The 24,308-nt window shown below is 36.7% G+C and overlaps 1 protein-coding gene across 18 annotated transcripts in view; it reads left to right on the top strand.

The window, feature by feature from the left end:
- The window catches only part of LOC147830999 (uncharacterized), a 156,945-nt gene that overhangs the window by 30,301 nt on the left and 102,336 nt on the right, over positions 1-24,308 (top strand). For 3 of the 18 annotated variants that reach the window (XR_015524753.1, XR_015524761.1, XR_015524757.1), the window contains exon 4: positions 9,767-10,270. The exons of 11 other annotated variants lie outside the window; for them this stretch is intronic. The gene's annotated coding sequence lies outside the window, so the exon portion shown is untranslated. Of the gene's footprint in view, positions 1-9,766; positions 10,271-21,285; positions 22,371-24,308 lie in introns of those variants that run through there. 4 more of the 18 variants (XR_015524751.1, XR_015524763.2, XR_015524760.1 and 1 more) reach the window with 3 other exon arrangements.

Raw genomic sequence — 24,308 nt, forward strand, 5'->3', positions numbered from 1 at the left:
AAGACCACAAATCACAGTGAAAAGCAGCGTGGTGAGTTTTGTCATTTAAGTGAGCTTACAATACATGGAATGACCCACCATTTAGTCTGTTCAGTCTAGTGTAAATATATATGTGTATGTGTGTGTATGTGTGTATGTGTATGTGTGTGTGTGTGTGTGTGTGTGTGTGTGTGTGTGTGTGTGTGTGTGTGTGTGTGTGTGTGTGTGTGTGTGTGTGTGTGTGTGTGTGTGTGTGTGTGAGTGAGTGAGTGAGTGTGTGTGTGTGTGTGTTAGATTTTAGTTACTATACTCTCAAAATCATTCTAAATAAATCTGTATTATTGAATTTTATTTATAAAATTGCACAGAAATAGCAAAACAATAATAAAAAAAATATGCAGATTGTTTGCCCCTGTATACTTATAATCTTTACCTATAATATTATTTAAAAAAATTAAATAGAAGAAAAATGCATTCATTTCACATCTTCATATTTGTTCACAATGTTTGGTTGAACGGAATGTTTTCAAGAATGAGAAAATCCCTCCTGATACTAATTTTTTATTACTATTATTGTCTATCAACAGTAAATGCTTCTAGACATATAGTAAAGCCTGCCTATTTTTAGATGTCTCCCAACCTCCAGTTCTTATTATATTAACACAACAAAACGACAAGCCGTTTAATTAGTACTATTTCTACTTGATTTGACCCATGAAGATGTATTTTTAGGTAAGTGACCAAACATTTGTATCACAATGTACCTACATTGTGTCAATTCAGCTTGTTGTACTTTAACTATTTAACCAGGAGTTCAATCTGTAACAATCACAAATTTACATCAAAAACTCATTCTTTTACTGCCTACCTGATTCACAACATAAAAAACTGACAGTCATGGCCTAAATATGATTTTTATTTAGAACTGTAAATACTAAAATGTGGCGTTAGTGACTGACTTGCCATCAGTTACACACACTTACGCTCTGATTTCCCATTTTGAATATGTGACAGTAAATCATTAATTAGCTCTAACCAGATCATTGGAATACATGATTTGCTGGATCAGATATAATCAAATCTGTCCAATTTGTAAAATAACAGCTTAACTGAAAAAAAAAAAAATCAGCTCATTCACAAATCAAACCGTAATTTCATCCAGTTCCACACACAAAATAGTAAGCATGCTGAAGTTTTGTTATCTGTCACTTAATCATGCTGCAATGTTTTTTTAAACCATCTATAACCTGGACAATAAATCCTTCTGAAAGTAATTCCAATTATATCATTGCCCTGTGTCATTAATCGTGTCACTGAAAAAATTATTCAAAGATGATTCCTTGGATTTACACTTTTTTTTTTACGTTAAGTGGTTGTAAAAAAATATTTGTGTTGAATTTAAACAAACAAATTAAGTTGAACATTATTAAATTGAATTTGTTTCTTTAAATTCAACACAAATAAATTGTTTGCAACAGTTCTGCAACACATTTCTGCAGAATCGTAAATTTGAAACTATGCAATTACCATGACAGTTATAGCTAAAGTTATAGTTAAGCAAACTGATAGCAGGATTGCAAAATGCAAAAAAAGTTAAATAAAATTAAAAATCAGTTTGTTTATGCAAATTAGCATATATTGTCATACTGCTGTCTATGCAAAAGCAGTTGAACAAGTCCGACATGAATTCAGAGAAATAATGTTGTGCTACGGTTGCTATTTATTGATAACTTTTATTATAACTATTATTATTATTATTAATTAGTAGTAGTAGTAGTAGTAGTAGTAGTAGTAGTAGCAGTAATTATTTTCTGTGGAGTAAATGAATAAAAAGTGTACCAGAAAAAAGAGGGTGGATAGACTTGCTGTTCTATTGATCTAAGGTATGCAAGCAGGAAGCACAACCTATATACAGGCCCCGCCCCTACAGTGCCACCCCAAACATATTGACATTTAAAGGTGTTTGACACTGCTGCTTCTTTGTTTTGGCATGCGTGAAGTGCAGAGAGGAGGAGGTCGTTTGGATGATTAACAGGAAAAGTGTGCGAGCGAGAGCGTCTGGGGTTAGTGGTAGGTGTTCCTGGGCCCCTCTGGCAGAAGCAGCTGGAGTCTCTAAATTAGTGCTGGGCTTGATTATGCGCCGTTCACCCTCTCCGGCCCCTCCTCTGAGTTTAGCTGCAGGTGAAACTCGCTGCCAGTCGGCCTTCTGCCGCCCCTCTCTCAGGCTTTTGTCCTCCTGCACGTAATTGTAACGTGCATGGTGCTGCACAGCAAATGTGCTCAGGGTGATAGTGTGTTTTTGTCAGTGTGTGTGTGTGTGCATTGCTTTTCATTTGTTGACTGTAGAACCAGCCCGTATCTCAAACACACATACACAAACACACTTCCCTCTAGTGGAACTATTAGCCAGCATGAAGTATGGGTATGCATTCCCTAAGGGGTATTTAAACAGGTTGCAGGAAAGGTTTTAGTTGAACCTTTAAAATAGAATTAGTCAGACAGAAAGCAATTTTGGTCATCGTTATTCTGATGATTGATTGATTGACTGTTGTCAAAATTGTAGTTTATTTGCATATATGAATTTGGACGGGAATATCTGGTTGGGTGAATGTTAGATGGGGATGTTTAGGAAACGTAATCATCGTAACTGTGTTTAGCAGCGATTATTGGTTATGAAAATGCACTTTTACCTTTGACGTTCAAGTGAAATAATTGATAATTACACAGAAATGCACACAAAATCGCTTTTGTTAAGCATCTCATTAACATTTCACATAGTATTTGTCAGCGCCAGTGGTGTGAGTGTTCGGGATGCATTGTTTCTGGCCCTGTGGTAATGAAGGATACAAAAAAAGGGAAACGCTGGGAAACACTGGAGAAGATGTTTGCAGTGGGGGTACCTGTCTTTCTCTCTCCCCATGTCTCTCTGCCGGGTCTTTATGCGTGGGATCCTTGGGTGATTTGGGATTTCTCCCGGTTGCAGGCCTGGGGGAGGACCGGTAACTGAGCCACCAGCCGAGGGAGCTGGACCAATTACACTGTTAGGATAAATGTAGCGCCATGCATGGATTGTGGTACTTAACAGGCCGTATGAAGGCAAGCTTCACCAGGGTATTTTAAATGGAAGGGAATTTAAAAACAGATTTATGGGGCAGTTAAAAATAGTAGGCGACTGATTTTTTTTTTTTTTTCCTCCTCCCCCCACGTTTGCCTCCTTTTCTTTTTCACGAAATGATAGATCTGCAGAAAAAGGGAAAGCTGTCCCCAGTGGAGCGGCCCAACACAAATTGACAATTTCAATCCCGCATCGCATAATATCCTCATCGTCTTCCCTCTCTTCATTTCTTCTGTCCTCCTGACCAACAGTGACATATTAAATTAAGCCTTAACTAAATCTGAGTTAATGAATTATTCTAGCTACCTATGATGTGATTATTTTAATTAATGGGACAACATACCTGCCGTCACTCTCGTCTGCTAATGAACAGCGCGCTCGGCTCTAATGTCTTTTTCTGACACCACCCAGCACCCCCACCCCAAAATAATGGGAAATGACTTTTTCACTGTCTTATGGCCAATTCCCTCCTGTGAGCTTTGTGAATCAGTGATAGCCTTTTACACGCACACACGCACCCTGCTGTAAAAAGTGGGCTGTACTGTTTTCTAGCTGGACGTAATTTGTTGCCTTTTCATCTCAACCAGAGCTTCTCTTTCAATAGTTACTGTGATGGTATGATTTAACCAGGGCTTGACATTAACTTTTTTTGACCACTAGCCACTAGCCACTCGCCATTTTTCACTAGCCACAATTTTGTTGTTGGGAAAATATGTTTTATATGCTTAAATTTGATGTTGGCATGCTAAAATTTCTTGATTTAGACTTTTTGTACTTGCTCAATGTGCATAAGCCAATGAGTTATGGTTTTGTAGTGTGGCTTTGCAATTAGTTTTTATTTCACATGACTTTTCAAGGCTCAACACTAAGGATTTACCAATTTTTTCTCTGACCACACCAAAAAAAAAATAAAAAATTATTTATTATTATTTATTTATATATTTCTATAAATAATGTCAAAACATGCAAAATATAGCTTTATACATGTTCTTTTTATTCAACAAAACCTTTCTTAAAAACAATTACATTTAAAAAGAATTATTGTCATGTATTTAAAAATATGCACAGTAGTCTGTCCAGGCTACAGGTGTCCAGATCACTAGTTAACTACACATAAATCTCCTGTTAAAGCAATGTTTTTTTAAAATGATAATTAAACCATATTAGCAAAAATAGCTGCAAGCATACCGTGTGTGATAATGGAAGGATGATCACATTAAGTTCAGTTTAGTTTCAGTTTAAGTTCAAGTTTTTATTATCTACGACAACTAACCAAAGTGAAACCTGTTTTGAAATAACTGTTCCTGCTTTTATGTCCATGTGATTAGATTACTGTAATTCTTTAAATATTGGTTTATCCTCATCTTCTATTTCTAGACTTCAAATGGTCCAAAATGCGGCCGCCCGAGTAGCCACAAATATGACCACATCACAACAATATTGCGATCACTACATTGATTGCCGGTTCATTTCCGAATAGACTATAAAATTTTACTCTGTTTATAAAACTTTGTTTAACCTAGCACCATCTTTCTGATCTGAACACTACTAAGGCCCAAACCCAATCGCTTAGGTCAAATTTCGACTGCCATCTATTGCAAACACCCTGATCTCATCTTAACTGTAGAGGCGATAGAGCCTTTGCAGTTGTGGGTTCGCAATTATGTAATAAGTTACCATTAAAAATCAGAATAGCACCCTCTCAATCTATTTTTAAATCAATGTTAAAGACTCATCTTTTTTTCTGTGCATTCAACATTCCCTAATGGCGGTTCCAGGCTATACTAAAGTGATTCTTTCTTGGATATTTTTACAGTTGTTGCTATTGTTTTACATTGTTGTTTTTATTGTAGTAGTTTGTTGTACGTAAGTGTGTTCTAGAAATAAACTTTGAAATTGAAATTGAAAAAATGGTTAAGAAACCAGCAACCGCTGCTGCTTACACAAATATATATATATATTTTAAAGCATCCGGAGCTTTTGGAAGCAGCAGGACTGTGGGTGCATGAGCATCACATTTTGTCCTGTCTATTTGAAAGAGAACCGATTGCAGCAGTTGCGTTTCCAGGCACGGATGCTTCGTGCCAGAAAACGGGAGTGCGCATGCTTTTTAAACACATCACATAACCTGTGCTCATTTGGTATTTACCTGCTTCCTTTTGCTTGCGCGTATGCTATTTTTGTCAGTGATGCTGCTTTTCAATTCTGAGATGACATTTTCGCGCATATTGGGCCATCTTTATTGTGGAACCTTGCTTTTTAGTAAAACTACAATTTAAAAATGATCTTCAACCAGCCAAAGTGTCTAGTAAGAGTGGCTCTCTAACACACCACAGCTGAAGTGTACCCGCATTTGGTGGGTTGGTGGGTGTCAATGTAAAGCCCTGGATTTAATTAATATTTAGGTATATAAGTATTTGTCTGGGCATCATTGTTTCAATAATCTTGATAACAGGGTGGAATGGTTGAAGTAACGCTATCACTACAGCATATTTGCATAAATATTGGGAACATAATTTATTTGTCTTGTTGTTAGGTCCTAATGATAAAATTATATAAATTCTAGAAATAGATGTTTTTAAAATTCCAGTATCGATTGGTACCGAATTCCAGTATTGTGACCCTAGTTACTTGTAATGCGGTACCCCCAACACTGTAGCCTACTTTAGCTAACTTTTGAATTTTTACATTTTAAAACACACTTTTTAAAGAGTAGCTGTAGTAATGGCAGACATTCAGAAACAAGCTGAATTAGGCCAAATCGATCCTATGTTAACCTCGAACACACCAGACCAACAAGCCGGACTTATGGTATTTCCCGATCCTTAAGACTCAAGTTTTTGTTGTCCTAACTCATAGTATATAATAAAAATAGTTATAAGCATTAAACAATGAGAATTATCAAATGCTGGTTCATATATGTTTGATACATTTACATATGTAAAACATATCTGACAGAATTTTTGTTCAGCATTTGACTTGCTAAAAGTTGGAGAATGGGTGCTAACTATTGGAAGATTAACTCTTAATAGGAGAGGGCCTAGGTTATTGCTTGAGACTCTTGTTTGGCAACCACTTCTGAGCTTTAAACGTTGTCATTTTATGTATAGACGAGTATTTGTTGGAGAAAATTAACATGTAAAATTAAGTTGTCACTTTATGCATTGAATATTGCTGGAGAAAAATATATATATTTATGTAAATGTATAAACAGTGACTGCTGGTTTCAATACCTTTTTCTTTGTTTGAGCAGGCTCACGTGTCTACCAGTCGGTTTGAAGGTTTTTAATGGATGTTTAAACGATGTGTTTAAACAAACCGCAGATATATTTACAATGAATGCATTGAGATAACTGATTAATGTTAATTCACTTCTATTAAAAGGCAGGTTGGTCTAGTATCAAAATTTTATAGAGACAATACTACAAAGTCAGTGTTGATTTAAGAAGATCTGCTGCATTTCTGTGTTCTGTTGCCAAAATGTATGCCCTGTATTATGCAAATGCCTTACTTTGATGATAATGTAGGACACCTGCTCTTTCAACTGTAGCTACATTTCAGATTGTCATTTTTGGAATTGCCCCAGGGTGGTGATTGGTCCAAATAAGAATTTATTGTGGCAAGTTTTATTGATTTGGATCGTGCTCAAGTGTAGATGGTTTTAGCTGTAAATTACAATACAACGACTAGAATGATCTTGAGGTCTGGTTTTAATGCATTTCTACCAAAAGCAGTACAAAGTTTATACATTTCAAGATTATTATATCTAGTTAGGTACATTTTTAAAAATAGCTTAATAAATAATAAACTACTTTACAGTGTTACAAGGTAGCACAATGACCTGCTACTTGAAATCTGCCCCAAATAAATTGAATTATGTAGTTTATTTTTTTAAATAATCTAACTCATTAAATCATATGTTAGGTGTCATAATTCTAAACATCTGACTGGGAATATTCCATTGAATATATTTTAGACTTGGAAGCAATAAATATTATAATATTTTGAAATGGTTTGAAATCATTGGCTAAATTGAAGCTTTATACAGTGGGTAAAATAAGTATTGAACACATCACCTTTTTTTCTGAGAAAATATTACAAGGGAGTTGTTGACTTAAATTTTCACACAAAATGTCAGTAACAACCAAAGTAATACATAAATACAAAGACAAATAAATTTGTTAAGAAATTAAGTTATAATGAATGCGTAATGAATGAAAATAAGTATTGAACACATGTAGAAAGGAAGCTCAAAAAAGGGCAAGGAAAGTCCCGACAGCAGCTGAAATCTCCCAATAGTTAAATAGTAACCCTGCCCCTCATTAGGAATTTGTAGGATCTGTTAAAGTATGGGAAAATTCCATGTGACTTTATTCTCCATACAAGAGTTATCCTGAAGCTGTCATTACAAAAAAATAAATAAATAAATAAAAATTTATGCAAAGTATTAAAAACATTTCAGTAGTTCAGTAGCTTTTCCTTATGGTAATAACAATGATATGATACAACACATTTTTCTAGTTTGTTCTGTTTGTTTGCAGTCATTTTGTGTGTTATTATCAAGGAGTTGGCGTATGTTGAGGCTGGCTAGCCTCAAAGTTTGGCTGTCGTTTAAGTGACATGCAAAGGAATACCTAAATGCTAAAAACACATGGTTTCTGCTACATTTATTGCCTTCTTTCATGGCGGGAGCGCCACACCAAAATTCATCCCGCCACGGCTACGTTACAGCATCTCATTCAAAACATTCAGTCGTGTTTATTTTTCTTTTTTTAAATAGCGGGTTATAATTGCACCAAACTTATTAAAAGGTAAGTGAATTATAACAGCGCAAACATGTCTGTAACCGTAGTAGTGCTGTGCATTTTGTTTAACCCTTTAAGGTTACGTGCTGACTGACTGACTGACATTTGCGTGATGCGTGAGCCCAGCAAACACGACATAGCTTTTAGTTAAGATGAACACAGTTTCTGTAATTATACTTTATAGATAAAGGTTTAGGGCTCTGCATATTATGACTGTATCTTGCTGGAGTTTATGGCCATTTCACTTTCTTCAGTACGCATTAAGGTCTCTGTTGGTCTATTGGAGACATTTATTAATATTCCTAGCAAATCCAATAAATGTTGGAGACATTTACACAAACGCACTAAATCATACTTCAGCAGTGTTTATTTGAGAGCGCACAAAAAAATGCACTTAAGCAGTGTATATTTGAGGGCATGCAAAAAGTTTTGTGCACAAGCAGAGGAATTGGCGCGCAAGCAAAGAGATTTGCTAACTCGTATTACAATAATGCGATCTCGTATCTTTTACACAGATCTTATATCTGTGTAAAAAAAAGGCCTGCCCCCACAGCTGGAAAAACCCTTGAGGAAACACTGAAATAGAACTTTGTAACGTGTTCGGGAGGGTTTATATTAAATAGTTTGACTAATGCGTGGTTTACACTTCTGCATCGAGTGATCGACATAACCCACAGCACAACCCATTCAGCACCTTGCCCATTCTGCATGCTGTTTGTATTGCTTTGCAAGAACACTTCCGAAACGCTAGCTGACAGTCACCTTTTTATGTTCCTCTGTGTCAAGTTTCTTTGCAGGTGTTTTGTTTTCTTCTGAACGCTACCTTAATGTACAAATAGCTAAAACTCACTCACTCAGAGGCGGAAATCAGCAGATGTGCAACAACTTTAAACTTAAGGTAAACCCCAAAACAAAAATTTCCATCTGGAGCTGCTTCACAGGACTCGACATTTGTAAACACTCACTCCAACGGGTTTGAGCAGCTCTCACCCCTGCTCACACCCATCAGTGCTACCAAGCCGACCAGTCATAGAGCTTGCGCTACGTGTCGTTGCGACATGTAGTTATATTTTTTCAAGAGGTGAGCGTCAACCACGGCGAGGGCATGCAGCCAGGCGAAGGCAGCACCTGACCATACACATGCGCTTGACACAGAAGTAAAAATCAGCCTTAATGTTTAACAGCTGGGATGGTAATCAGAGCTAGGGTTTGTGGGAAATGAAGTTCGGGTGAATAGCATAACAGGTGAGGCTCCCTACTTAGTAGGTACTACATTTGAATTTACTACATGGCCGTTAGAAAAGTAAATCCTATATAGTATAAATGTGAGAAGTATGGATGAAACTTGGACATACTACATTTGTCACGATCACATGGCTCTACTGCATCAGTTGCATTGCTTCACTTCCATTCATGAATTCTCTCGCGGTGCATCAAGGCATAGTGTAGCGTCCATCTGATGCGCACTTCAGAATCTCACCAGAAGTAGTAGGCCATTCATGTACTTCTCACATACTGTTTTTACAATGCTATGAATTTGGACATACTACTCAGCTCGCATACTGTTTTTTAGCCAACTATATAGTGTGGAAGTATACGATTTTTCAGATGCAGCAAGAGTCTCCTCTTGCAAAGCTTGTGGTAGTGCACTCCACCTAGTAATTGCTCGTCTCCAGGTTTGTTGTCACTAATAGAGCAAGAAATGTTTCTCTCTTTTTTAAAGGATTGAGACGGGAGTGACTGTGTTGAAGTACTCCTTTAGGATACTTACTGCACAGCCATTTTGTTTGCATTTCAATCTATTATACTATAATGTATATGATAGCAAACTTTCTCTTTTACAATTTTTTTATTTTTTTATTTCCAGGTTTCTCTTATCCTTTCCATGTATGAATGACAGAGAAAGCAGAAGATGTATTCATATGACAGACTGCATGATCAGGACTGCTTTGGCTTCTGTTCTGGCCTGAAGCCGTGTGACACTGATCAGATCTAGTTAAACAGCTGTTTATTATTTCAAGGGAAATCAGTGGAAAGATTCTCTCTGGAGACACCACTTTGTGCCAGGCACTCCTCCTCTTTGTAAATCAAATACCTGTGCAGAAGCCTGTGGGTGTCAACTGATTCCAAAACTAACCAAATCATGCCTTTATTCTACTAAAGCCTTGATAACAGATTGTCATTGTATTCCAGAAGTGAGAAAATCTGGTCAAGAGTTTGAAGCTTTGAGTTTGACTTTGAAGAAAAAAAAAATTGTTCACCACAACAGTTCAGTGCTCAGGATGCTGTTCAATGTAATAATCTTTGTCATTGTTTGGTGAGGTTAGAAAAGGTGTTTGCTTTTCAATAAAGTATGAAAGTAAGAAAGAAAAAGAACTAGTTTATGTCAGGTTTGGAGTCCTGTCGTGGATTGAAGTAATTACTGAGCTGTTTTATAGATTCGTCTGGTTGGGGCTTGTGAATGTTTGCCGTAAGGTTGTTCAGATTCAGAAGTGGACCATGACTATAAATCCCACTGAAATGATGCAATGGGGCAAATTATAGAGGTTGAAGTAATCAGTAAAGTTGGCGTTCACAATGCTATAAATTCCTTTAAATTACACTTTGCCAATTTTTGATGTATTTTCTTGTTTGCCAGCTATCATTTGCTGAATTTGAAAGCGTTTATTATTGAATACATGTTTGGACGTTGTGAAGTGGTGTTTCACAGACATTTCAAAAATATTTTCTTTAAACAAACCTTTGGACTACACTTTGTCTGCAGTCTCTCTGTCTCTCTCTCTTTCTCACTCTGTCAACTATTACGAAATATGACAATGTAACAGCTGAGTTTTGGATGGCATTATTTTTTATATATATAAAAAATTTTTTATGCAGATGTAGTAATATAAAAAGTAATACAGTAGGGCTACACCATTCTGGCTAAAATGTGAATCGCAATTTTTTTGTTGCTTAAAATCAAGAACACGATTTTTTTACGAATCTGTAGATGTAAAATAAAGGTTAATATCGGTGGGCTATTGTTATTGTTTATTCTCAAACTAATGGTAAAACAACACTTATAATATTAGGCTTATGCGTAGCTCTACAGTTGCTTAAAATGCACAATTTTGTACTGTCATTATAGTGGACTTGAACAGACTTAATATGTCCTGGTTGTTAATTAACAGTAAAATTATGACATCAGAATACAACTATTCTTAATTATAAAGTTGAATTATTATGTTTGAGACATATGCTTGTCATTTGTCATTGACAACATTATTAAATCATTTGTTTTCACTGGTAAAATCAGACATTTGTCATCATCAGATTCCCTCTTGTGTTATATTATATAGGCTAAAGTATGTATGTATATATATATATATATATATATATATATATATATATATATATATATATATATATATATATATATATATATATATATGTATGTATATATATATATATTAGACTAAAGTCGTTATACTGACACAGTAAACATTTAATTTCATGAACCACATTGTGTGTTCGCTATGAAAGAAAAAACATCAAGTGCCTGTCGTAATCATAACTGTAAAATGCGTTATGATCATATGAAGTGCGCGCCGGCTTCCCTTTCACTTCTGAGTGCGGATCATTGCTGCCGTTATTCTGAGAAGAAAAAAAACACATATGCAAATCATTCTTTCAGGTCGGCTCTCAAACAATTGCTCTGTGCAACAAACTGAACGTTATTTACAACTTTATTACCTGTTATTGACAGCTTATGCAGGTTCTGTTCACTAAAGAAGGTGTTATTGTCATCATTACATTTAGACAGAAATTACATTTCTGGGTGAATTATACCTTATGAATACAGCATGTGACACTTTTAATGCCATTTGAAGGTGTCCATGTTGCTGTGAAGACTTGTGTGGCCGCTTTAACGCTTCTCTCCTGACCTTGAAAATATAATTGGCTGAATCGTAGAAAAGTTAAATTAAGATGGTGTGTAGGGCCGAATCAAGATCGTGACCTTTTTTCGATTAATCGTGCAGCCCTACTATACAGTATGTCTATTTTAGGCATGGACCGATATAAGTTTCTGACTATATAATAACCTTCGATACAAATATCACGGTTTCACGGTATCACGGTATTGTGATTACTGCTGTGAAACAATTACTTTTTAAATGTCTTAGTGAAAAACAACAACTTTTTCCGCATTTAACATAATATATTACATTTTAGGAAACATTTATAATATTTTGGAACAGTAAACCTGTCAGGCTACATAATTAAGATAAACCATTGACTTCTATCTTCATTAGCTTTTCAAACACAGATTTCTTTACAACACAAAAAAACACTTAAAAAAACTTTACATATACCTTAGAAACGGTATAGCATTTTTGCATTTTTAATACCTTGATTTATTTATTTTTTCTCCAATATATACCTTGAAAACTGTTACCGTCCCATGCCTAGTATATTTGCATTGTTTAAGAATGATAAGTAGTGCAATTGGAACATATAAAACAATGAGGATGATAAGAGAGGGCTTTCTCTGTCTGCATAGTTTTCACTATATCGAGCAACACAAAGAGACATGTCTCTCTTTAATTATGGACATATGACCACCATAAATAAGCTGGTGTTATGAAGGGAGATCCTTTATGGGAGTATAGAAAAGCAAAGTCACTCTTTGAAGTGTGAAATGCACTCTGCTTAGAGCTGTAAAACCACTGAGCTAACCACACTCAAATGATATTTACTTTTTCAATAGAGCACCTGAGTTTGATGTCCAACTTTATTGTGCTAGTAGAGGCATTAATTGGTTATTTTAAAAAGACTATACAGCCCAACATAAGTGTTTTATATAGTGGAATGCACATTGGCAACACATGTATGGAGGCTCGATGTATCGTGACAAGGTGTAAGTCATTTTCTAAAGCAAACACAGACACGGTGGCTTTTCTAGGCAGATTACCCGAACCACAGGGAAGCACTTGTAAAAAAAAAAAAAAAAAACTGAGCTCTTGAGTTGCTGTTTCTTTTTCCTGTAAATAAACATCTCATTTATTGCACCAATAATACTCACAAGACCAAAAAAATTAACAAAAATTGTACAACATTTACTTTAGTAAAGTAAAATGTAAGAATGATTATGAATATTACATTTTGCATGCATGACATGAGTTTGGATATATCAGTTGTGTTTAAAATTCTTTATATCTTTACTCTACGAAATAAAATTAGACCTTCACCCAATCAAACCTGGACAACTAAAGTCTCCATCATGCTTAAGACTTTTTTTCTAATTATTATTGAAGATAGAAAACATTGAACGTACAAAGAATATGGGGATGCACCGATACCAGTATCGGGTCGATACTTGGTTAAAATACTATGGGCCCTATCATATACCCGGCGCAAGGCGTGGCGCAATAGTCTTTTGGTACTTTTAGCTCGGCGCAAGGGTCATTTTGAAGTGTTGCGCCACACTGTTTAAATAGCAAATGCATTTGCGCTCAAATGTGCACCCATAGGCGTTCTGGTCTAAAAAAGCAGGCGTGTTTTGGCGCGTTGCTATTTTGAGAAACTTTAAATAGTCTGATCTTAAGACCAGAACAAAGTCGGTCTTTTGTCTGGCCCAAAGTGCGCCTGGCTTATACACTACACACGATGCAGAGCAATACGCAAATATTTTTACATATGAAAAATATATAATATCTTAAGGGTATATGTATGTATGTGTATATATATATATATATATATATATATATATATATATATATATATATATATATATATATATATATATATAATAAGGATATATATACAGGATATAAATATAAATGATTAAAATATTACAAAACATATTAATTTCTATCCTACATGAAGATTTAAAAACCACTGCCTTACTTTCTTCATCTCGGTAGTCTTTTTCAGTTCATTCAATTTGCTTTTGTATAATGTTTTTATTATTAGCAGTATTATTTATTATATCCATATTTATATTTGTTTTATTAAAAACAAGCTTAGATTTGTCCACCTGTCAGGTTTTAGACCATATGGGGCATGGCAGGTGTATTTGGAAATAACTCAGTATTTTGACCACACTTGGTCATTATTGTTCATTTATTCGTTTGCTGGAAATTAGAACTGAATTTAGAAATAGTTCTGAAACAAATCTTTGTGCTTAACAAACAAAATTAATTATTTATATAATTATATATAGCTAATTGATGTCTGTGCGTAAAGGTTTCCCTATCCTCGAGAGCAAAAGCGAAAGTGAACTTACTTTACGTCAAAATATGCTTATGGCGCGACACAGCTAGCTCTTAAAGGGAATGGGAGATGAGACTCTAATTGGTTTATTCTCAAAACACACCTATAACTCATTACGAAAATAAACTCAACCCTTTAAGACCATGCGCCACGGCGCAAAGCGGATTTTCCCATCCTTAAATTAGCAAAAATGCGTTCTGACACGCCCTGAAAGCGTTTGCGCCCTGTGTTTTGCGCTCTGCGCATGGACCGTTAAAATAGAGCCCTAATACTTGTATCGGACGTGAAAGGCCGATACCATGCTCCGATATCACTCAACAGTAATTCACTACATGGATGTGATTTGTGGTCCTGCCTGACTTTATTAATTAGTATTAATTAGCCTAATGTATTATATATTAATAGCTTAGTTCTTATAAACAATGTTTTATAAAATACATTAATAAGAAATCTCTATGCTACTGAAGAATAAACCGAATACGCACTCATTTTATATATAAACCATCAATAAAAAATTATATTTTATAACCTAGTATTATAATAATATTAATATAACCTTGTGCAATTTGCAAAAACTGTTGCAAGTGTCAGAGAGATGAAAGAGTGTTTTCTATAGTTATTATAGCAAGGATTTGTTTCATCCCACAAAGCACACCCAAAGCAGATGATGCATCATTCATCAAATGTTTATTAATTGTTGCTTCTTAATTGTTTATTAAACATAGTTTCTGCTTTATGTGTCTAACAACATCCATTAACCATGGTAAAATAACTGTTTTATTGCGGCTTATTGCTTTAATAGACTCTGTCTTGTCAGTTTATACAGCCATTGTATCCCTGAAGGCGAGTAAAGCCATGAAAACGACCAACTTCACATGATTGCGGTTGGATACATTGAACTCACAGTTCTCCTTAAGCGCTGAAATGCACACAGACAGTGTCACACTCGTCCAATCTGCATCTTTAGGCTAGAGGGCTTCTATGGTGTCTTAGAATTGGAGATGTGTAGATCTGTGAGTTTCTCTTACCCAGACCACATGCTTCATGCCAGCAGAGTGTAGACCGGTCACCAGACCCATTCATTCATCAGATGTCTCCATTCACAGAGATGTCCTCCAGCGGGCATCACAATGCTTCAGCAGGCAAACACACTTGAGTCTGAAGCCCCTGGGAGAAAACACATGCAGTCAAACACACACACATGTGCTTTGTGAGTTTTCTTCCTTTTGTGAGTTATTCTTTTTTTTAAAGACTCTTAAAAGCCTCTTTCCTGTTATTTATTAAAACATGTACACTGTGTTAGATTAGTATGAATGATATATTTGCCCAGAAAACATCTCTGAGTGTTTTCCTATATTGTTTGATGAGGTTGGAGAAAGCCTCGAATGGAATTAAAGAGTGGTTTTCCATACAGAAAACTTTCTTTATCTAGTTATCTGGTCTTTGTTGGTGTTTCAAAGGGTTCGGGTCAGGGCTCTTGAATGGCCATGACAGAACCTTGTCATCTATTGAACATCCAGCCTAGGCATCTTTTACTTTAAGTCATGTGCTATAAGCAGTCAGGATTTAACTTTAACTGTGTACTTGTGGTTAGCTTTGTATCCCTGTGCTGAAAATCTCTTGCTTTTATTTAATCTAACCAGAAAACCCATCCTATTAAAAGGTCTGGTGGTGTCTGACAAGCAAGTTAATGCAGAAGATTTATTTTAGTTGACTCTTTTTTTTTTCTGATCCCAATACTTACCATAGGCGACATATGCTGTATTCATTCATTAATTTTCTTGTCGGCTTAGTCCCTTTATTAAGGGAATGAACATCACAGCGGAATGAACCGCCAACTTATCCAGCAAGCAGCGGATGCCCTTCCAGCCGCAACCCGTCTCTGGGAAACATCCACACACACATTCATACACTACGGACAATTTAGCCTACCCAATTCACCTGTACCGCATGTCTTTGGACTGTGGGGGAAACCAGAGCGCCCGGAGGAAACCCACGTGAACGCAGGGAGAACATGCAAACACCACACAGAAACACCAACTGAGGCGAGGCTCGAACCAGCGACCTTCTTGCTGTAAGGCGACAGCACTATCTACTGTGCCACTGTTGCAATTTAACTGAATATAGGTGATGTCCTGTAGAGATTAGACGCAACTTGCCTCAACACACCTGGCTGGACTTTTCTAGCCAAGCTGGTTCAAATCATTGGCCCTCCAGGACTGACTGTTTTGTTCTGAAACAGGGATTAAAATTGTTACAATATTGCACTTTGTACTTGGTGCATGCATATATATATATATATATATATATATATATATATATATATATATATATATATATATATATATATATATATATATATATGTAAACATGTAAACAGTTTATAGACATGCCGTTGTTAGTAAGATTTTTTTTTCTTTTCTGACTTTTCACTCTGGGTAGAAATGAGTTTACCTATGTTTTGGTATATAAAAATATAAAATTTTGAAAAAAAAAATTCAATTGTGCAGTCATGTTTTAATAAAAAATAATAATAAGATAAAAAAAATTGTCCCTATAATTGGGATTGCATTAGAACTAGCACAGGGAGTATATGATATTCATACACATAATTAATTAAAATTAATACAATTCAAATAATCAAACTCAACTTTTTTGAGATCAAAAATCTGTAAGTCATAATCATCATTATAAATAAATAAATAAATAAATAAATAAATAAATAAATAAATAAATAAATAAATGTATTTTACTCGGACTGCAGTTAATCTAGGACACAATTAGTTTTTTTTTATTTATTTATTTATTTTTTTTATAAAATATATTCATGATTAACTATTTTTGGATGATCTTGTATGTGTAACACATATTTGATTTACATACAGACTGTCCAAACCAATGTTGTCTTGAAACTTGCTGCCGTCAATGGACTCAAATAATGTCAACACACCAGTTTGGAATTCTCAACAAGTTCAGAGGAGGGCAGGAGAATGTTATCTTTGAATAATGACATTATATTAATCTGTTTTTGAAAGTGGCATGACTTTAATATAGGTTACTGACTTCAGCTTTTTTAACTGATGCATTCATATGACTTTGATTAAATGTTAAATAGTAGCCAATACATAATTTAATGTGTTTTTCCTTTTGATTTCCAATCACACAACTGACTAAATTTGTCATTATTAGATTTATCTTCAAACTTCGTGTTAATCAAAGTCATTTTATGAAATGTATTAAATTTTAGGCTTTACTTTTTAACAGCAAACATCGCTTTACCAGAAATCAATGTCCTATAATGCATTAGAAAGGCAGAAGCAACTGGAAAGCACACACAAATTGTGAGTTAAGGACAGTTAATATTTAATTTTTCCTGAAAAAACTGGAATATAGTTTGTTGTATTGCTGAATTCATGTTTTAAATGTTATATGTCATATTTTGTTCATATTTTTGCTCATAACTGAATATATATTTTATATCCTTTCTTATTGACGAACAAAAAAGTCTTAAACTTAATCATAAGACTTAAAATGCTGGTAGAGCATAGATGAACTATTTTCATATTAAAAATAGAATTTTAAATTTTCATTCAGCTAGTCTTTTAATCTAAATGTCCATAAAATACTAGACATTGTCAGTTGTTAGGTGTTAATCAATCTTAATGCACTTTATCAAGTCATCCCATACAACGGTAATACCTAAACCTAAAGGCCTGCGTTGACAGTCACTGTCCATATGTCAGCTCCTGTACTTGGTCATCAGATAGCCTCCACCTCAGCGGGCATCAGCTCCAGCATGCCCATCTATCACCTCCCACCCTGCATTAAAATTTAATTCTGGTTACTGAGTGAGGCCATTGAAACTTTTATCTCAACCCTTCTTTATCTTCTCTTCATTAAGTTCTCATGCCGTAATAGCCCGAGAGCTCTGCGGCTAAGGATGATGTTTTGAATAATGAAGACTCATTATTCCTGCACAGAATGCTTGTTAATTCAAATGATGATATTAAAACTATAGTAGCCTTTAGCAGTGGGGTGATTTCTAGCATACTTTATCATGTATCAATATATACTCTGTTTGTCAAAACTGCCCTGGGCGGGACGTGACATTCTCACAGAGGACTGGAGCGCTTCACAGGCCCTGGAATACTCCAAGGTGACAACTCTCTGAGTCCGAGCCCTCAGGAAATGGAGACGCGGGGACAGAACCCGACTTAAAGTGCCATCAAACACACACATACACGCATAGCGACATATTCCTCATCTACGTCTCCGTCTTTAGATGTCATGAGAGAAATGGTAAATCCATACGCACAATCACTACGTAACGTGGATATTCTTGATTGTGCGCATTAACTATTACAGGTCTTATTTATGTTTAATTTAATGAAATATAATGCACCATAATATACACACACAGTCCTCAATCGCTGATCTCTCAATGTTTTCACTGATTAATTAACTAAAAGTAAAATTATAAATCAAATTTTCAATGGTGCACATATTTTGTGAATAGGAAATGTGTAATTTGTAGACCGTTATACTGAAAAAAACAAAACTGCTGCACATATAATGAATGAACCTGACTCCCACAATGCATTATTGCCCCTCAGGCTGGGTCACAGAAACTGCTACCTCGGGTTTCAAAGCCAAAAGACAAACCAAGACCCAGTGTGCCACATGAATGAATAAACACTGGAATGCTCATATACATCTAAGCATCTGATTTGACTTTGGTTCAGTAGAATAGAAAACTGATTTCGAAAGCTATTTGTTTAGTAAAATATAGTGGAACAACTGTATCAAGTGATTGGTTTATCTCATTATGAATGAGAGTTCTTGAAATGCTGGAATGTACGCCAGTGCAACTCATTTCTGATGTTCTGGCTTGATTCCCTGTGGCCCATCCAGTGTCTGCTGAAAAGCCCAATAGAGTGAATTATCTGGGGGTGGCAGATATCCAACACAAACCTTGCCGCCAGCCACATATACACACACACACACAAACACACATACACACTGTACTTTCGGAGCCTGGTGAAAGGTACCACACTACACACAAGCAGACAAACAAAACAAATTCATATGATACTAAAAGAAATTCCAGTGTAATATACTTGCATAATTTGTTGTGTGTGGATTTCTAAGAACGTTCGCTTGTTTGTCGTTTTGCTGACAAGCTTATTTAGATCAAGTGGCTTAAGATTTGCCTGATTCATCTGACCAGAGTCGTTCAGTTGTAAATGACTGTAATGGCTCTATTTCCTCAGTGATTTACTGATTAACCTGGTTTGTTAATGGGGCCTGAGAGTGTAAACTTTATAGTCTATACTGTGTGTGAATGTTCCAAATGTTCCAAAACTTACAACCCAAGGTTGTCCATCTTGTCGGGTAATTTTGAGATTTATTACAAACAGTGGTGGAAATAGTAATAAAAAAATCATACTTAAGTAAAAGTACTATTACTTGCCTAAAAATGTAGTGCAAGTAGAGTAAAAGGATCTGTTGTAAATATTACTCAAACTATGAGTAAAAAAGTAGACCTCTCAAAAGTACTTGTAGTGAGTATTACGCTGTAAAAAGCTAATGCAATTACATCTAATTTGTGGACGTGTGTAAACGTAACATTCTGTAGTGTATTTAATTATTCCCCAGCAGGCACACAACGTCATAAGACATTAATATTAGATTCGATTTAGGTCATGACATCAGGTGACCAAAATGTAATATTTAGCCAGTGTTTAAGCTCAATGTTATTTTGATGTCCAATAGCAATGTCAGATGTTAATATTTGGTTGATTTTAGGTTGTGTTAGTGACCAAAATCCAATGTTGAGCCACCATCTTAAACCAACCTCATATTGACCTCAAACGCTGACATTTATTTGTCAAGTATTGCAACCAAATTCCAACGTCTAATAGATGTCATAGGGGTACCATTCACACAGCGTCAAGCTGTGACATCATTAGACGTTGATATTTGGTTGAATTTAGGTTGGACGTTAGACGTTGATGCTGATGTTGGGTTGTGATGTCAATGATCTGTGCCGATTTTTATTTCTAAATAAAATGCAACATCCCCACAATGTTGGGGTACAACGTCAATCTGATGTCATGTCAAAATATTGTGCCTGCTGTTTTTAAGGCCATGTCGGTCATCATACAGTAAACATCTGTCATCTTCTCATCAGTGACATTCATCTAAACCAGGGGTCACCAAACTTGTTCCTGGAGGGCCGGTGTCCTGCAGAATTTAGCTCCAACCCTAATCAAACACACCTGAACAAGCTAATCAAGGTCTTACTAGGTATACTAGAAACACCCTGGCATGTGTGTTGAGGCAAGTTGAAGCTAAGTCCTGCAGGGACACCGGCCCTCCAGGACCGAGATTGGTGACCCCTGATCTAACCAATCTCTGGGGCACTGTGTGTAAAGAATTTGAACATCTTCTTGGACACTTTTAATGCTTCCAAACAGTTTGCTGCAGTTATAAATCGCCCATGTCTTGAGGTAGTTCATTATGATGCCGTTTATCTTCTATGTGCGATTTGATTGGACAGAAATCACTGGACTGATTTTTCTAATCCCCATAGATAAGAAAAGATAAAGAAGTGATTTAAAAATACTATGGATTAGGGATAGTCTGTGGAGTAGTGGGTAGTAACCAAACGCTGTTTGGTTCTCATTCAGACAAGAACTTCTTCCTACCTTTCTTTTTGTTTATTGATCAACGTTGTCACCACAAACGCCACGCATTCACGGCCAAACTGTAGGGATTATTTTCTGAGAAAAACTACTCAGTAGTTTGAGTTTTTGTAATTTGTTACTTAACACCACTCATTACAAATATATAATTTTAAAAATGACAAATATATTTGTTTATCTAAAAAAAAAAGACATCGCCAAAAGTAAAATACTTCAAATTGAAGGAATGAAGTGACTTGACTCTGTGTTGACCTGTTTGTGAAATGAAAAGAAAGTGTCATTATTTGAATAAACAAATAGATAAAAGGTTTCAGAGGCTAAAGAAAGCACACACGGGCTAATAAACATCCTCCAAAAATCAAATATCTTAGAGTTGAAGTGCATGGAGGTGGGTGCTGTACCTGATAATGGGTTTTGTGGACCCCTGCAGGCATGAACCTTTGGCAGATCTTGAATGCTATGGAGGGATCAATGGAAGAATGAAAGAGAGAGAATGAACATCAACGGATGTATAAAGAAGCAGAAATCCTGTGGCATCAGTCTTTGGAAAGAGGTGAAGAGCTGGGCTCAGGAAGTAATCTGTTGTTAAGACACAACGCTGCTGTAAGGTTTCCCATCAGCGCCTGGATTATGACAGCAGAATTGTCATTTACATCAGCTTGTACTTTAATGTGCCAGTGGCGTGGTGGTTAATAGCATTTAGGAAACAATGAGTTCGGTCACATCATCTCAATCTCGGCCGTCAAATCCACAAGTTGGAGAGCGCTGAGCTCTTGTTGATGTTTGTGCAGACAATGGCTGTTGTTGTGGCCTTGTAACAGAGCTAATTCCTCCTATCTCTGTGCTCCATGCTCCCGCCATGGCTGTCACTCTGTGCATATCTCTCCCGATGTATCAACTCCCACTATTGTCTTTATGCGGTGTCTTCAATAATCCTGTGTAACGCCTGTGTGTTCTGTTTTCCAAGACTGCGTGAGTACCATGACCAGACTCAGCCCGTGAACAGACTGGAGACATCTAGAATGCGTGCTTCTTTTATTTCGCTAAAGGAATATCTGTCTACAGGCAAGCTAAGCTGACAGGGTTAAAACCCTTGTTTCGATTCAGGCTAAATTTGTTCAGTGTTTCTGCTAGGTTCCATCTGCTGCGGCGGACAGCCACACCAAAAATCATCCCTGCCAGGGCTGCAGGTTGTCATTGACAGTTTGAAAGAGACCGAGTCAAAGGAGTCATAGGAAGCGCAACAAACAGACTTTTACATAAGGGTATGCACACTGGCGGAATGCTGAATCCATAAAAATACATTATATTGGTCTTAAATCTCTGTTAACTTGCATAATTGATTAACCCTAGGCTAGAAGATTGAGTATGTATGACAGCTATAATGCCGTATTTCCACTGAGTGGTATAGTTCAGTTCAGTATGAGTCACCTCGATCAGGCTTGTTTCCACTGCCATTGGTTGCTATCAATGCCATTCTTGCTCAAAGAATAAAGCCACATGGGTCATTCACATATTGTATCTTTTGTGAACTCAAAGTTATAACTTTAAATATAGATGCACGGCAAGCACACGCAAACAGAGAAAAGTTGCACCACTCATGATTTCCACACATTTTTAGATACCCTTGTGAACAGCAGTAGAGGACATACAGCATATTCTTTTCTTGGTTCTTGGCGGGTAGATGTGTGTTTCCGATGCTGTGTTATTATGATGCCCTGTTTCGATGGTGGTGGCTGTGTTGTCATTCCCTGGGCTTGTTGATGATTCTCTGTAAACCAGTAGGATTAAGCTGTAAGTCTATCTTTTTGGTACCTTTTTATTGTGCTTGGTACACTTTGGAAAAGGTGCCAAACAAGTGCTAAAGTACACTTTGGTTTCACAGTGGAATCAGGCATATACAGTGTATCTGGAAAGTATTCGTAGCGCTTCAGTTTTTCCACATTTTTTTATGTTACCACATGTCTTTGGATTGTGGGGGAAACCGGAGCACCCGAAGAAAACCCACGCGAACACAGGGTGAACATGCAAACTCCACACAGAAACGCCAACTGACCTAGCCGAGGCTCGAATGAGCGACCTTCTTGCTGTGAGGCGACAGCCACTGCATTGCCCGCTTAGTTATATTGTTGTGTATTATTTCTAGTCGTTTGAGATGCAGTGACACACAATCAAACAGATCCAGCACTTTTGACACTAATAAATGTTCATAAAGTCATCCTGCTGCACGTATTCGGAAGTTTGCTGAAGGTGCAGCTGGCGTGCAGCGAGGGGTTTGTGTCTTTAACAAACTACGATAGTTTGTGTTTGTTAAAGTAATAATAATTAATAAATCTATATGAAACGGTACCTTAAAAGTGATGTCATGTCGGCGCAAAAGCCTAGTGGTTAGCGCGCCGACATATGGTGCAATAGCACATCAGGGCGTCGCGAGTTCGAATCCCGGCTCGACGACATTTCCCTACCCTACCCCCTCTCTCTCTCTCCCACTTCACTTCCTGTCTCAATACTGTCCTATCTAATAAAGGCAAAAAGGCCAAAAATAAATCTTAAAAAAAAGTGAGTCTTAAGTTAAATAAAAAGTCATGTCTTTAGTTTCAGACTCAGGCGCGCTTTGCACTCACACTACAAGCGTACCGTGCCAAAGCCCAACCGAACCGCGCTCTGGCACACCTCTTCCAACTAGGTCAGGGCCAGCCAACTCAACCATCCGTGGGCCCGATTGGGAGCACTCACACTTGTCAAACGAACCAGGAAACATGCCTAGGCACAGTTTGGATAGCATAGTGTGAGTGGACCCTGATTTTGTCCACGGCAGAGCAAGCCACTGAAGTGAAGAGCTAATGGTAAATTTCCAGCCTTTGTGTGGGTTTCAGTGATTCTTGAGTGGGAAGGTTTAACAACCTAAGAGAAAGGAGCATAGTCCATGCACCCATGGGCAATGCCCCCACCCACCTGTGGAAATAGGCCTTCCCCCACAGTTGGAATAAAATCCTAGAGGAAACACTAGTTAGGCGTTTCTAGAAGCACAGTGACAAAAACATGTCCCACCTTTGAAGAATATGCGGTGTTAATCCAGTTAACGTAAAGGGCAATGTTTCAAACATACAGCTGTAATCATGACACCTCTTTGAACCTTTATGTAAACCACAACACCAAGTCTGAATTGGCATTCTTACCTCTTCTTTATTACCAGGAGGTTTCCTATGAGAATCCATTGAGACAAACGGCTTCTTAAAGTTGCCATGAACCTGCAGAGGAGAATCTTGTTTGTGCACCGTTCACAGACGTTGCTTTTAAGTGCAGCGATCCAGCTTATGTTCATGCGAGCGATGCCTCCTGAGACACTAGATGCCAAATGCTGCTGCAGCGCCCACTCAACATCTGACAGGGAAATAAGGCTCCTTCGTAGTGTGCTAGCAGTCACTGGCGAGGCAGTTGTGGCCTGCAGCT

This window comes from Danio rerio, chromosome 24 (assembly GCF_052040795.2).
Source record: "Danio rerio strain M-AB ecotype USA chromosome 24, GRCz13ab, whole genome shotgun sequence".
In the NCBI taxonomy this organism is placed as follows: domain Eukaryota; kingdom Metazoa; phylum Chordata; class Actinopteri; order Cypriniformes; family Danionidae; genus Danio; species Danio rerio.